The sequence below is a fragment of the Rhinatrema bivittatum genome, chromosome 1 (assembly GCF_901001135.1).
Source record: "Rhinatrema bivittatum chromosome 1, aRhiBiv1.1, whole genome shotgun sequence".
Taxonomy (NCBI): Eukaryota; Metazoa; Chordata; class Amphibia; order Gymnophiona; family Rhinatrematidae; genus Rhinatrema; species Rhinatrema bivittatum.
Window position 1 is genome coordinate 817,498,250 of NC_042615.1, and position 14,223 is coordinate 817,512,472.

At 46.1% G+C, this 14,223-nt stretch overlaps 1 protein-coding gene across 2 annotated transcripts in view; it reads right to left on the minus strand.

Moving 5' to 3' along the window:
* Positions 1-14,223, minus strand: part of FAM214B (family with sequence similarity 214 member B) — a 228,128-nt gene that overhangs the window by 151,307 nt on the left and 62,598 nt on the right. The gene's annotated exons all lie outside the window — the stretch shown is intronic.

A 14,223-nucleotide genomic window follows, 5' to 3' on the forward strand; every position in this document is an offset into this window, starting at 1 on the left:
TGGTGCATCAGGGTTGCAGTTACAATTAAACAAGGTAATGGAACCATAGCGTAACAGCATTACGCCAATCCATAGAGATTCTCCTTTCAGTCCTAGGACAGCATCACCACTCTGCACCACGAGATCACTGCTTCTGGTGTTAAAGCAGTGGAAGAAAAAGAAAACACTCATCCCCAACCCACTCTGCTTCCACTCATCCCCTCCCTATTCCATCTCCACTGCTCCCCTTCTTCCTCCTCATGCTCACCAACCCCTGCTCACTCTCACTATTACCCCAAGCCCCCACTGCTCATTCTCCTATCTCCATTGCTGCCACTGGCTCCTGGCTGACTCCATGCGGCTCTCAGCCTCCTATTCCAGTGTTTCTTACTGTCATCATGAGAACAGTGCAAGAGAACAGGCACCGTGTGCAACCTAGAGTTGGCAACAAGAGGCTGCTCTTGGCCCCCACTGTTCCCAAAACATGTGCAGGGCCAGGCCAGCAACCCAGGCTCTGGTGGACAATAGTCTAGAGAGGGGCTACCGAAACAGTGCAGAGTTTGCACTACAAAGTCCTAGGGAAAGGCATAATACGATGGAAGCATTCAACTATCTCAAAAGGGTGTTAATAATGCACAGGCAGGGTCAAGCTGTGAAGATGAAAGGGGGTTACATTAGGAAGCATATAATACGCTTGGCCCTCCCGCTATTGGCAGGGTTCACAGGGCTCACCGGGTCGGCAACGAGGCGCCTCAGAACTTATCCAGACTCACCAAACTAGGCAAGGAGCTCAGAGCGTACGTGCACAAGTTATAAATCACACAGCTGTGCATACATGCACGCGCATCTGGACTCAGGCCGGGGAGGAAGGGAGCGATTAGGGACCTCCGGGGAATTTAAGCAATGTTAATTAGTCAGGAGATTATTTTGTCACAAATAGGGTGGTGGATTGAGCATTTTAAATTTGATTACCCACCTTTCCAAATCCAAGGCTAGATACTGATTCAGGTATGGTTGGTAGGTGCCTGCCTCAGAGGGCTTGCGATTTACATTTGTACTTGAAACAATGAAGGGTGAAGTGACTTAGGGCCTCATTTTCCAAGCACTTTACCGCATGCGATAAATTCGCAAATCGCGTTAACAGCTGTTAACGCGATTTGCGAATGCAAATTAGTCATTTGGTATTCAGGGGGCGGAGCATATGTAAAGCGGGAACCTGTGTATCGTGTGCGGCGAAACAGCCGCAGTGTTAGCGCGGCTGCTATCGCGGCTAATAACTACAACTCCAACCTCGCGTTATGGACTGCGTTACAGGCCTGAAAAGGATTACCGCCATCCACGATAGTCCCAGACAGGTGTGTGTGTGTGAGTGTGTGAGTGTGAGTGTGAGTGTGTGTGTGTGAGAGAGAGAGACTGACTTACTATAGTGCCTATGCCCTACATAGGTATTTTAACCCCTATAGGAGGGCCACCTACTAACTCGGGGTGGGGATTAGGTATGAGCGTCAGGGGTTGGGGGCCACTTTCGCATTCCACATGAGACCTACGGACAGAACAGTGGTCTCTAGTGCAGATTTGCTGGCCGTCGGAGTGAGGACGCTCACTCCAAGCGGAGATTTGGCCAACATTCTCTCCACCTAGCATGTTGTTGCCCAGGTAGAGTGTCCATCAAGCTAGGTAGAGAGAACGTTGCCCAAACCACTTCTTGGAGTGAGCGTCCTCACTCCGACAGCCAGCAAATCTGCACTAGAGACCACTGTTCTGTCCGTAGGTCTCATGTGGAATGCGAAAGTGGCCCCCAACCCCCGACGCTCATACCTAATCCCCACCCCGAGTTAGTAGGTGGCCCTCCTATAGGGGTTAAAATACCTATGTAGGGCATAGGCACTATAGTAAGGCAGTCTGGCAGTCTCTCTCTCTCTCTCTCTCTCTCGGAGCCGAATGGCGAAAACATCGCCGCACACGATGTTTCCCCACTGCACGAAAGAAGCCTCATTTGCATTGGTAACGCCCCCTAATGCGTTACCAATGCGATATTGGAAAATAAGGCCCTTAGTCAAGGTGACAAGGCATAAAGAGACTTGAACTCCCATGGACTGTTGTCCACTTCAGAGACTCTCTCTCTCTTTGTGTTGTCTGTCTCTCGGTTCAGCTTGGTGAAACCGTCTGAAGAAGACATGGTCTGGATGACTGAGAGACCGAGATGATCGTGAACCTCCCTGAACATCGAAAGATCCAGTTAGAATGAACTTTGCACTGTTGCATAATGATATAAGAGCTGATATAGTGGTATCTTGCGATACCAGACTGTTCTGTCCCCAGCAGTGGGTACAGGTTTGTGGCTGTACATATTGTAGTTTAAAATCTTTTATATTTTTCTGTAATTTAACCTTTATTCCAATTCTTTACCTTTTCTTTTCGCTTGTTAACAATTTTAATTAGAAATGTTCATTGTATTAGACTATGGAAATTTATTTCCTGCTATTCTGTTTAATGTAAACCGGTATGATTTACATCGGATGTAAGAATGTCAGTATATAAAAGTTAAAAATAAATAAATAAATAAGTGTGTTTAGTGCAGTCCTCCCTTCTGAGGATTCTTGATACTGAAACACTTTTTGTAACCCATGATAAAAGTCTGTGAGCCTTTGCCTTTAAGAGGAGCCTTTGCATTTAAGAGAAGCTCCCTCCCCCCTTCACTTTCTCTCACTATGGAAGAGCTTGAATGCCCCTCAATCTAACTTGAGTCTTCCTAGGTGCCTTATAGGCTCAAGGGACTGCCCTTCATGCTCCCCGTGTCACATGGTTCTTAGGCTCGCTGCCATTGGACCTTGCCCCTATCCCCAGCTTGTGGAGGCGTTTCCTTTAGCAGCTCTCACCGAGAATTCAGTTCAGCCCATGCTTCCTTCTGAGCCAGCAGCGCTCTATAAAACTCCCTGAAACGATCGAGTTTTTACCTTTCCTCTTACTGCCTTCGTCTGAAGACTAAATCAGCCTCATGTCCCTCAAGCTCCCTACCTCTACCATAAACTAACTCCTGCAACACAAAGACCTCCTCCCTCCTGCTACCCTGTTTCCAGTTACCAAAGATCTTTGCCTTGGGGTTTACGTTTGAGATGCAACAATTGTAAGTAGAATCTACCTGTACAATAAACAATTTCAAACTTAAAGAATCTTTGTCTTGAGTATTGATTGGAGAAAAAAAGTTTAGCTGCCTGGATGGCAGCAAAAAACGAAAACAACATAAGAACCTTCACATACTGCCCTCCCTTTGATATTAAAACACTGCAACAAAATCTCCAAGATGAACTCATGAACATTTCCTTTACAAACTCAGAAACAGCCACAAACTCATAGCTCAACATCACCAAAGCCTTAGCAGATAGAATAAACCAGTGTTGCCAACCTCACTTATTTACCGCGAGATTGGGCTTCTTTTCCTAATCATTCGTGGCTCCCCCCCCCCCCCCCCCCCCCCCCCCCCCCGATTCACAGGTTGCTTTTAATTGGGCTTTTTTCCTGCCAGTCATGTTTTTTTTGGGCTTGTTGGGCGGGACTTGTGCTCTGACGTTGCAGGGATTGGCTGCTGCTGCGATGAAGCCTGTCCATAGCAGGCGCACCCTAAATTATTGCAGCAGGAAGCCAATCAGAGCGGCAAAACCTTCACAGGACACATTTGTGGGCAGACCCAGCACGGCATGCACAAGCGTCACACGTGGGCAGACCAGGAAGGCCAGCAGCAGGGCATTGCAGCAAGCAACAGAGACGGAATATTCTGACTGTGCAGCTACAGCCTGGTATCAGGAGGGGAGGAATTAGGATGTTGGGAAGGGGGAATGAGAATGTGGGGGCCACAGATATGCAGGGAGGGGGGATTCAGTGTGTGGGGGCCAGGAATGTGCTTGGAGGGAACTAGTGAGAGGGGCTGGTGTTTTTTAATTTGTTGTACTCCACTTGATTTCATCTATTTTTTTTCTCATTTCTTCTCCCTGCAGCAGATCACCTTTATAAAAAAATCCTTATTTTGACAAAAAGAAAGCTTGTCCATACCTGCTGACTACAGGTAAAAAAAATGTGACATGGAAACTTGTAATGCTATTTATTTTTTTTTTTATCTGTTCTACCCCACTTTTGCTTTCATTTTGCTTTTTTTTTTTCTTTCATTTCTTCTCCCTGCAGGAGATCACTTCTGTAAGAAAGCCTGTCCATACCTACCGTTTCCGGCCTTGGCTGCTACACTACTAAATGTTTTGATCTACTATGGCTAAAGAACTGGGCTAAGTACGGTAAAAAGTACTGCAGAGCGTGGGAAGAGGAACGGGAACTAAAAGCCTGGATTCAGCCTGTTTTCAGCAATGAGAGTAAGGCTGTGTGCAAATTTTGTAAGGGTGACATTTCTGCACATTATGCACCTTCTGCAACATGCAAAAGTTAAGCTCCTTTGTCATCTATGCGACTCACAGACATTGGTGTTTCAATTTCACATGGTTTGGGCTTTTTTTGGAAAAAAGTGCTTGTTCTTTCATGAAAACCTGGCAACCCTGGAATAAACCCCACCATCATAAAGTCAATAAAAAACCCAAAACACCAAAACAATGATAGCATAAGATCAGCCAAACGCGAACTCAGGAAAAAAAGAGAGATCCTGGCACAAGAACAAAACTGACCTACTACTCAATGCCTACCGAACCCTCCTAGCAAACTATAAAAAACGGATCCAAAATGCAAAAAAAGACTTCTACTCGAGCAAAATAAATAAATAAATAAATACCACCATAACCCCAGAATGCTATTCAACATTGTACAAAGCCTCACCAAACCACCAAATGAACTAAGAACACCTTCCAGCACAAACAAAAGCAACAAATATGCGGAATATTTCACCGATAAAATAAAAAAAACATACACCCAAAACTGCATCGGAAAATGACATCAACATGGTCTAACTTTGACCCCACCTCCTCGCTGGAAATCCAAAATATAATAAAAAAAAAAAAATGAATCCAGCAAACCACCCCATTGATAGTATCCCCATTCAGACAATTAAATTGACTGAAAACACAACAAAACAAAACAATAAAAGACATAGTCAACCTTTCCCTCAGCAAAGGGAAATACCCTGAATGCTTAAAATCAGCAATCATTAAACCATTAATAAAAAAGAACCACCTAGACCCGGAGAACATTTAAAACTACCAACCTATATCAAACTTAACATTAATTGCAAAGATCATAGAGAAAATCGCCCAATCCCAACTCTCCGACGTCCTCGACATGAACAACATACTTCACCCCTCTCAATTCGGATTCAGGAAAAACTTAAGCACTGAATCTCTATTGCTCTCACTAAATGACACAGTACTCAAAGGATTTGACAAAGGACAAAGTTACCTATAATCCTCGACATAGTCTGTTGATTAGGATGGAATGATTGACTATCTGAAATAGGACTCCTGGGTAACTCATTAAAATGGTTCTCCTCCTACCTATCACATAGAAATTTCCAAGTAATGTTCAACAACAACCTCTCGAATAAAGTAAACCTCAACACAAGAGTGCCGCAAGGATCTTCCCCATCAGCTACATTCTGGTCACTGCTGCCCGTGCTCCGGCCTGCCCGACCGTGAAGGAAAAAGCTGCACGGAGGGAGTAGGATGGCCATGGGGGGGGGGGGGGGGGGGTGAAGGAAAGGGAGTCATAGGGAGAAGAGGGAAGTGGGAGCACAGAGGACTGAAAGCTCTTGGAAAGGGCCTGCTATAAACTGCTTGGCACCCGATGGAGAGCCTTAAACCCATTGCTTTACCGAGATGTTTGTATTCATATGAGCGCCTTGAAAATGCTGCCTAAACCTCTTACGCCGATATGTTTGCATTTCCAGCTGTTTAGGCCTCTGTTGACTTTACTGAGCTGAGGTGTACTCTTAGTCCTACTGTTGACTTGTTTGAAGTTTAGCTTTGTTATACATTTTGTCTAGTTTAATCCTGTCGTCCTTGTGGCCGGTCCTGTTAAGTCTCCTTCAGGATGTGTTATCTTTCCAATATGCTGGGCCCCACCTAGGGAGAATTTATCGGAAAACAGTGGGAAATAAATGAACGCTTGGGATGGGGCCATGGGCATGAGGGAAGTGCAGGAGGCAAGGTGCTCAGAAAGGGGCCAAGGAAGAAGGGCAGGAGAGGGGGGAAGAGTGCAGGAAGGAAAGGCACTCAGGAACGGGCTTTGAAAGGGAGAACCAAGGGGGCAAGCAGGGCAGGAGGGCGAGTACTCGGGAAGGGGTCATGGTGGAAGTGGGGAGTAGCATTCCTGAAGTTGCCTTGGGGGAGGGCAGAGGGAGAGCATAGTTTGGATCAGAAATTGTTCATTATTTAATATTAAGTTTTATAGGATTCTGAAGTGCCTATTGTTATTTGGTATTACATTCATCATTTTCAGTTCGACATTTAACTGCATGAAAAAAAATCAGAGAGATGCACGTGGGGGTCAAAATGGAGACCACATTCCCCAAAAGGTTGGGAATCTCTGAACTAGTACTTCACAAAATAAACACTATCTCAGATCTGGTATATAGGGTACTGCCCATTTAGGGAGCTTGGGAAAACAAGTATGCGTTATAGTATAATTAGTGACCTTACACAAATAAGTACAAAATTAACCCCAACAAATTGAAAGAGGGTAGGTCTATTAAAGATCATACATAAATAGAGAAAATACTGCTTTTTACCAGGAAGGGGAGAGCAAGTAAACGATTTGGGTCAAAATTTTGTCATCTACATATAGAACAAGCTAATTAAGTACATTTATGGAGGAGCTTGCTTGGCAGCAACTTATTCAATCTTTGTGGTAATAATTTCTAGTTAGTCCGATTTCTTTTTATACCCCAAGCAACAAGATTCTATAAAAAGAACCACAATAAACTACACACCTCATAGATATATAAATTAGGGATGTGCGCATTCATTGCTCCATTCGTTTCAGCGGTACGCTCATAGCTCGCAAATGGATAGTAGGTGTGCAAAACAGATGATAATGGCATACGTCTATTGCAGACTACATACATGCACACCCGTTTTGCGCACCTACTATCCATTCATGAGATATGCGTGTACCGCCAAAGCAAATGGAGCAATGAATGAGCATGTCTAATATAAGTATATACTGTAGTCTGAAAGAGTAAGACAAGCCACTTCATGCCTCAAAGCAATAAGTGAGCAAGCAAACAGGACTGCAAACAGGAATCTGAGCGAGGATGTGGAAGTTTAGAGTCCACATTGCTGGATAAGTTTACTTGCAGGACAACAGAGGAAAAAGGTAGGGACGTAGGTCTTTATCATTTCTCACAACAAATACCAGAAACTCAAAACAGCTGAAGGGGGGCCAGGAAACATGCATTACCACTGTTACTGCTTGTATTGCTGCCCAGACAAAAATCCTGACCTACAGTGAGGAGCTGCTTCGGTGGAAAAGATGTCTGCAGGCCGATTCCCTCAGGAAACAGGTTGTGGAATTCAGAGATGAGGTGGCAAGACTGAGAAGTATCCAAGAGAATAAGGTCTGCATCAGTGAAATACTTAATGAGACATCAAGGCTGGAAAACTCATGCTGAGGGGGAAGGTGAAACTGGACCACAAGATGATAGCTGGACCCACATTACTACAGTCACTGGATCTTTAACTCTGACTTCCCTCTGAAAATGGAAGAGGAACCAAAATTTGCAAACCTCGAAGCTGTGGACTTAACCACTGCACCTAGATGGCCGAAAATCCTCATGCTTTCTGACTATCTGATGCTAGCATATTGGCATGAATTATATATATATGCTAGCATATTGGCATGAATTATATTGCTAGGTAGCATACCGAGTGTATCTAAAGCGACTTCATGGCTCTGGGAGAGACGGTAAAACAGGTAGGTTCACAAGTTGTATTCTCCTCAGTCCTTCCAGTAAAGGATAACAGCCCAGGCAGGGAAGCTCCCATTTTGGAAATTAATGAATGGCTATGCAGACGGTGTAAACAGAAGCCTTACGGCTTCATGGACCAGGGAATGATGTTTCAAGGATGGCTCACACCTCCTTTCCCTAACGTTTGGATATGACTTTCACTCAAAACTGAACCTTACATTTCAACTGACAAGAACCTTTTTCGCGAGTTTATAACTGACAGATATGCCCAGGTCCTGCTTCCTGGTCAACAAGAGCATAGGGGTGTCTGAGTGAGACTTGCCAACATGGCTGCAAACTGGGGCTACAACCTCCAGTGTTTTAAACTCAACTGCCCAGCAACTCACTTCAGCAAGGATGGATCAGAACAAACCCGTGCCCTGGGATGGGAAACGGCAGCGTGCTGTGTGGTCCTGTAGTGCGGAAGGCCAGAGGCTCAACAAATTAATACTCTGCACAAGAGGTGCCACAGGCGGGCTCCTGAGCTCCAGCTAGAGACTAGAAATGGAGGCGAAGAGAAGACGACAGCTGGCCTGGGAGAATTGGCTAATGACTGGTCCCCAGAAGAGCACATACGAGCACAGGATCCGACTCTCCTTGGTCCACAGGCCTGCTATGTTCACATTTCAACCAGCCCTGTCTGCTAACCGCTTTGCTTTTACTGTGCGCCTCTGCACCTTTTGGTCTGGGGAGCACAGACGGGTCATTCCATGTCAAGTGGACCAGTGGTCCCCACTCGACCATCTCTGATTTTGCTGAAAATTTATAAGGATGTACATGTATGTTTGAAACGAGGTTCTGTAAAGTTTTAGGGCCAGATATCAAATACTTGGGGCACTGTTGCCCTTTCACTGGAGGTCCCACCAAGCCCGCGGCTTCAGCTACGAGGATTTTGCAAACTTTGGCACATAGCCATTATAGAAATATAGTGGCTATGATGCTGAAATTGGACATACTAGCTCAACTTTTGCTGGTGAACACGAAAAAATTAGTACCAGCAATCACAAAACAACATGTCGGTCTTAATTTAGTGTCAAAGTGGCTTAAAAATCACGCGACATGACATTTAAGCCATACTTTGACCAAGTATAACTCAAAACCAAAAACCACTAGTGACTGGTGCTTTACCCTGTATACCAAACAGCTACATGACTTTGCATTGCTGCAATATCAGGGTCAAAGCATATGTATTTGTGGAGATATTCACACCCACATATGATGAAAAACGTTTAATGATCAAATCTGACCTATTTTTAAGATCAATTATCCCAAAAAGGGTACCCCTCAAATCTATTTATTTTGATATCAGTGGAAAGAGCAAATTTTTCTCTACAAGGATCATCATTTTCCTTTTGGAGTCTCTCAGTTTAAGAAAAGAAAAATGCCACTGAACATGGCGTTTTTTAATCATATGCAATGAATGGTAACTGCACTATTTAAACCCTTGCGTTGGTCCATGGTGGTTATACCACTACCAATTCCCTAAGAATTGGTATTATAATCCTATTAAGAATTGTAATAATGCCAAGTCTTTTGAGAATTGGCAGCCCCATCGCCTAGGGGCCACGCCCGATAGCCGTGCAAGGCCAGCCACGGGCGGTCTCTTTATCGCAGGTTCTGAAGCCTGAGGGTGGGTGTCTTAGCCTAGGATCCCAAGCCTAATATTGGGTATCTTTTGTTGGTTTTTGAAGGATAAATCGGTGGAGATATACCAGAAGGCACCGATGGAACCACCCCGGAAGGGGGAATCCGGAACGGTGTTTCTCCTGCCGATGAGAATCTAGTCGGAGACGGTGGTGTTGTCGATGGTACTGGAATCACCGATGGAAGGGCCGTCATAAGTGCCTCCATGCGGCGCAGTAGCGGTGCTAGAGCTTGCACCAACGGCTCGGTGGTCGGTTCCCTCCTCGGTGGCGAAGTCGGTGCCGGCGTCGGTGCCGGAGACGGTACCGGAAGCGGTGCCGGAGACGGTGCCGATGGAGGTTGTAACTTCTTCATCGCTTTCTCGATGGCCTCCTGGACCAGCCGGTCCAGTTCTGCCCGGAGACCAGGGGTAACAATACCCGGCTCAACGGGAGAGGGAGGCTGAGGCAGGGCCGGAGGGACCACCGTAACCAGTGGGATCACGGCCCCCACACCCCGAGAGGGTGAGGGTTTCCTCGGTGCCTGCGAACGAGACGTGGAGGGTGTCCGGTCTGTTCGCGGCTTTTTAGTCGGTGGCTCGGCTTGAGCGGAGGTCGATGGCTGTGGATCCTCGACAGGCCCCTAGGCGATGGGGCTGCCAATTCTCAAAAGACTTGGCATTATTACAATTCTTAATAGGATTATAATACCAATTCTTAGGGAATTGGTAGTGGTATAACCACCATGGACCAACGCAAGGGTTTAAATAGTGCAGTTACCATTCATTGCATATGATTAAAAAACGCCATGTTCAGTGGCATTTTTCTTTTCTTAAACTGAGAGACTCCAAAAAGGAAAATGATGATCCTTGTAGAGAAAAATTTGCTCTTTCCACTGATATCAAAATAAATAGATTTGAGGGGTACCCTTTTTGGGATAATTGATCTTAAAAATAGGTCAGATTTGATCATTAAACGTTTTTCATCATATGTGGGTGTGAATATCTCCACAAATACATATGCTTTGACCCTGATATTGCAGCAATGCAAAGTCATGTAGCTGTTTGGTATACAGGGTAAAGCACCAGTTACTAGTGGTTTTTGGTTTTGAGTTATACTTGGTCAAAGTATGGCTTAAATGTCATGTCGCGTGATTTTTAAGCCACTTTGACACTAAATTAAGACCGACATGTTGTTTTGTGATTGCTGGTACTAATTTTTTCGTGTTCACCAGCAAAAGTTGAGCTAGTATGTCCAATTTCAGCATCATAGCCACTATATTTCTATAATGGCTATGTGCCAAAGTTTGCAAAATCCTCGTAGCTGAAGCCGCGGGCTTGGTGGGACCTCCAGTGAAAGGGCAACAGTGCCACAGGTATTTAAGATTTGGAGCTAAAACTTTACAGAACCTCGTTTCAAACATACATGTACATCCTTATAAACTTTCAGCAAAATCGGAGATGGTCGAGTGGGGACGATTTTAAAAACTGGTCCACTTGATGTGGAATGTCCCAGACGCTTTGCGGGCCTCAGCTGTCGAGCTGTGCGGATTTCCCTCCGTGTGAGAAGTGGGGGAAGAGAGCAGGGGATAAAGCTATTAATTAGCTGTGAACAATCGGGTAAGAATGTTGTCAGGTGTGAAATGGAGAGACAAAAAGAGGCGAGATTATGAGGGGGCCCGACAAGAAGAGGAAAAAAGGCAGGTGAAAGGGTGAGCTGAGAGGAGGAAGAGAAGGAGCTAAGGTAAGAGAAATAAAACAGAAAGAAGGGTAGAAGGTGAGAGAATGCGAGAGGAAGAGACAGGAAGAAAAGGCGAGAGAGAGAGAGAGAGAAAGGGGACAGGACCCGCTTAGTGGATAGAGAGAAAATGCCTTGGGTGGAAAGTACAAAAGAACCAGAGGGGAAAGGAGACGGGAAGAGGAAGCTGAGGTGGAGCAGGGCAAACACAGATAGACAGGAGAGATGCAGATGGGAAAAGCAAAGAGGAAGAACAGAGCTGGTGGCAGGAAGGGAGATACCACAACGCATTCAGAATGATTTTTTACAGCTACTGCTTGTATTTATCTGTTCAGTCTGGGCTGTCAACGGGAGACGGTGGCCAGAGGCCGAGCTGACAAGCAAAGATGTGCTGCAAATTAGACAAGAGCAGACGATGATGAAAAGGAACAGTTTGGAGCAGCAGCACCTCGTGCGTGCATAGCGCCTGCCTCAGGCCGCCTCCTTTTCATTCAGCCCTCAAGAGCTCAACCCGTTGCCGTGGCTTGCCCTGCTGGCACATGGTAGCCTGTGGGCTCAGCACGGCTCTGGAAAAGACCCATTTCCATTCATTCGGCACGTAGAAAAGATCAGACGCGGGCTCTCGATATCGTGAGACTGCCGGTCCAACGGCTAATGGACTACTTCAACCCTAGCCACTGATAAAAGCCAGCAGATTAAACGGCTCTGCTCACGCTGGGCATCTGCGCCTTCCAGATCAAATCTGCTCCACGGAACGGTTGGAATGACTTTGAGCTCGGGGCAGACATCGGGCAAACTAACACACAAGGTTAAAATGAAACAAGAATAAAAATAAGGAATAGTAATGACAGTATAATGAATGAACAAAATATAAGGACTGTCATATCTTGTTAATGTTTGACACGGGATGGAGGGAAATCTTAACTTCCTATGCTATTGCATTTGTGCAGTATCCCAGGGCATACAATATGAGTAGCAAAGCAGCCCAACTACCTCCCCAGTGGCTCTGGAGAGACCCTTTACCCAGCAAGGCTCAGGGAATCTGCATTAATTCAGGCTCAGAGGGGGGCATCCCCATCAGAGTCCCCCAGGACATAACAGGCCGCACCGCGACTGTGTGCATCCATACACATTCACGCAGGCTCCTGTCCGCACAGTCGCCAGCAGCATTCCCTTGCTGAGAACGGCCTGAGATTCAGGGCTGCTCCTGCCAGCTTTCTTGCTATAGGAAGAAAGGATGCCACTGCAGACACTGAGGCAGTAAGAGATGGGCAGAGAGAGGAGGCAGGCCGGGGCAAGGGTCTGAGGGCAGACTGTAGCACGCATCCTGCTGCCTCTCTCTCCCCTGATCCTTACTTCCTTCCCCACCCTCTCCCTCCTCGTTTCTCTACCCTGCCCAGGCTTGTTTCATATGGAAATGAGTCACTTCTCATTCTGGGCCAGGCCAGCAGCAGCCCTCAATTCGCGGATAGGCTGAACAGCACAAAAACTGGAACCGTACCTACTTCAAGAACCAGCAGCAGCACAGATATAAAGAACAGAGCCACCTCCGGAACCAGGAACATCGCAGGTGCCAAAACTGCACTGGTTCGAGAACCTGCAAATGGCACCAGATAGCAGAGCTGTACCAATGCCAACAGCAGAAGCAGCACTGGCTTGAGAAAAAGCAACAGCACCAGAACCACGGATAACGTTAGCATCAGAACCAAATATAGTACTTGTACCAAACACGCACGAATGCCAGAAATGGCACCGGCACCAGCCTTAGATCTGTGCCAGCAAAAGAAATACACTAGGACCAACGCAAGAATAAACATCATAAACCAGTGCCTGAATGAAAGCAAGGAACAGAAACAGCACTGCAAGCAACACGCGGATCAGAACCAATGCTGGAAGCAAGTTCAGAACCAGACCTGCAAGAATCAGTGCTGCATGCAGTGTTGGAGCAAATGCTACCACCAGAGCTGCAAGAAACCTACTCAATCAGAAACAAAACAAAACAAAAGCAGCATCACAACCAGTGCCAGAACCAAGCAGACCACAAACTCCAGAATTCCCCAGGGGTTAGTACAAGAATGTGGTGCTATGGTGTCCTGCATAACGTAGTAATGACGGCAGAAAGAGACCAACCAGAACATTCTCTCTGCCCAGCAAGTGTCTTATGGTAGCAACTGCCGCTCCGTGCGGGTTACCCCCATGTTTCTGTTAAGGGCAATTTCTGCCGTTCCGTGTAGGTTATCCTTATGCACTCCTTCCTTCGTTTTCTATCACCTAGGCTGTAGGGATCCGCAGGGTTTATCCCATGTCCTTTTGAATTCATTTACTGTTTTCCTCCTTACCACCTCTTCCAGGAGGGCAGTCCAGGCATCCACCACCCTCTCTGTGAAGAAATATTTCCTGATGTTGGTTCTGAGTCGTCCCCCCTGGAGTTTCATTTCTTGACCCATAGTTTTACAGTTTCCTTTCCAACGGAAAAGGTTTGAAGTTCATGCATCATTAAAACCTTTCAGGTATCTGAAGGTCTGTATCCTATCTCCCCTGCACCTCCTCTCTGCCAAGGTGTACATATTCAGATCCTTCAGCCCCTCATAAATCTTCTGATACAGACCCACACCCTCTTGGTCGCCCTTCTCTGGATCGCCTCCATCCTGACTGTCTCTTTTGAGATATAGGCTCCAGTACTGAACACAGTACTCCAAGTGAGGCCTCACCAAGGACCTGTACAAGGGCATCACCGCCTCCTGTTTCTCACTGGTTATTCCTCTCTCTATAAGAACATAAGAAATTGCCATGCTGGGTCAGACCAAGGGTCCATCAAGCACTAAGAAGATCCCATGCTACTGATGCAATTAATAGCAGTGGCTATTCCCTAAGTAAACTTGATTAATAGCCGTTAATGGACTTCTCCTCCAAGAACTTATCCAAACCTTTTATGAACCCAGCTACACT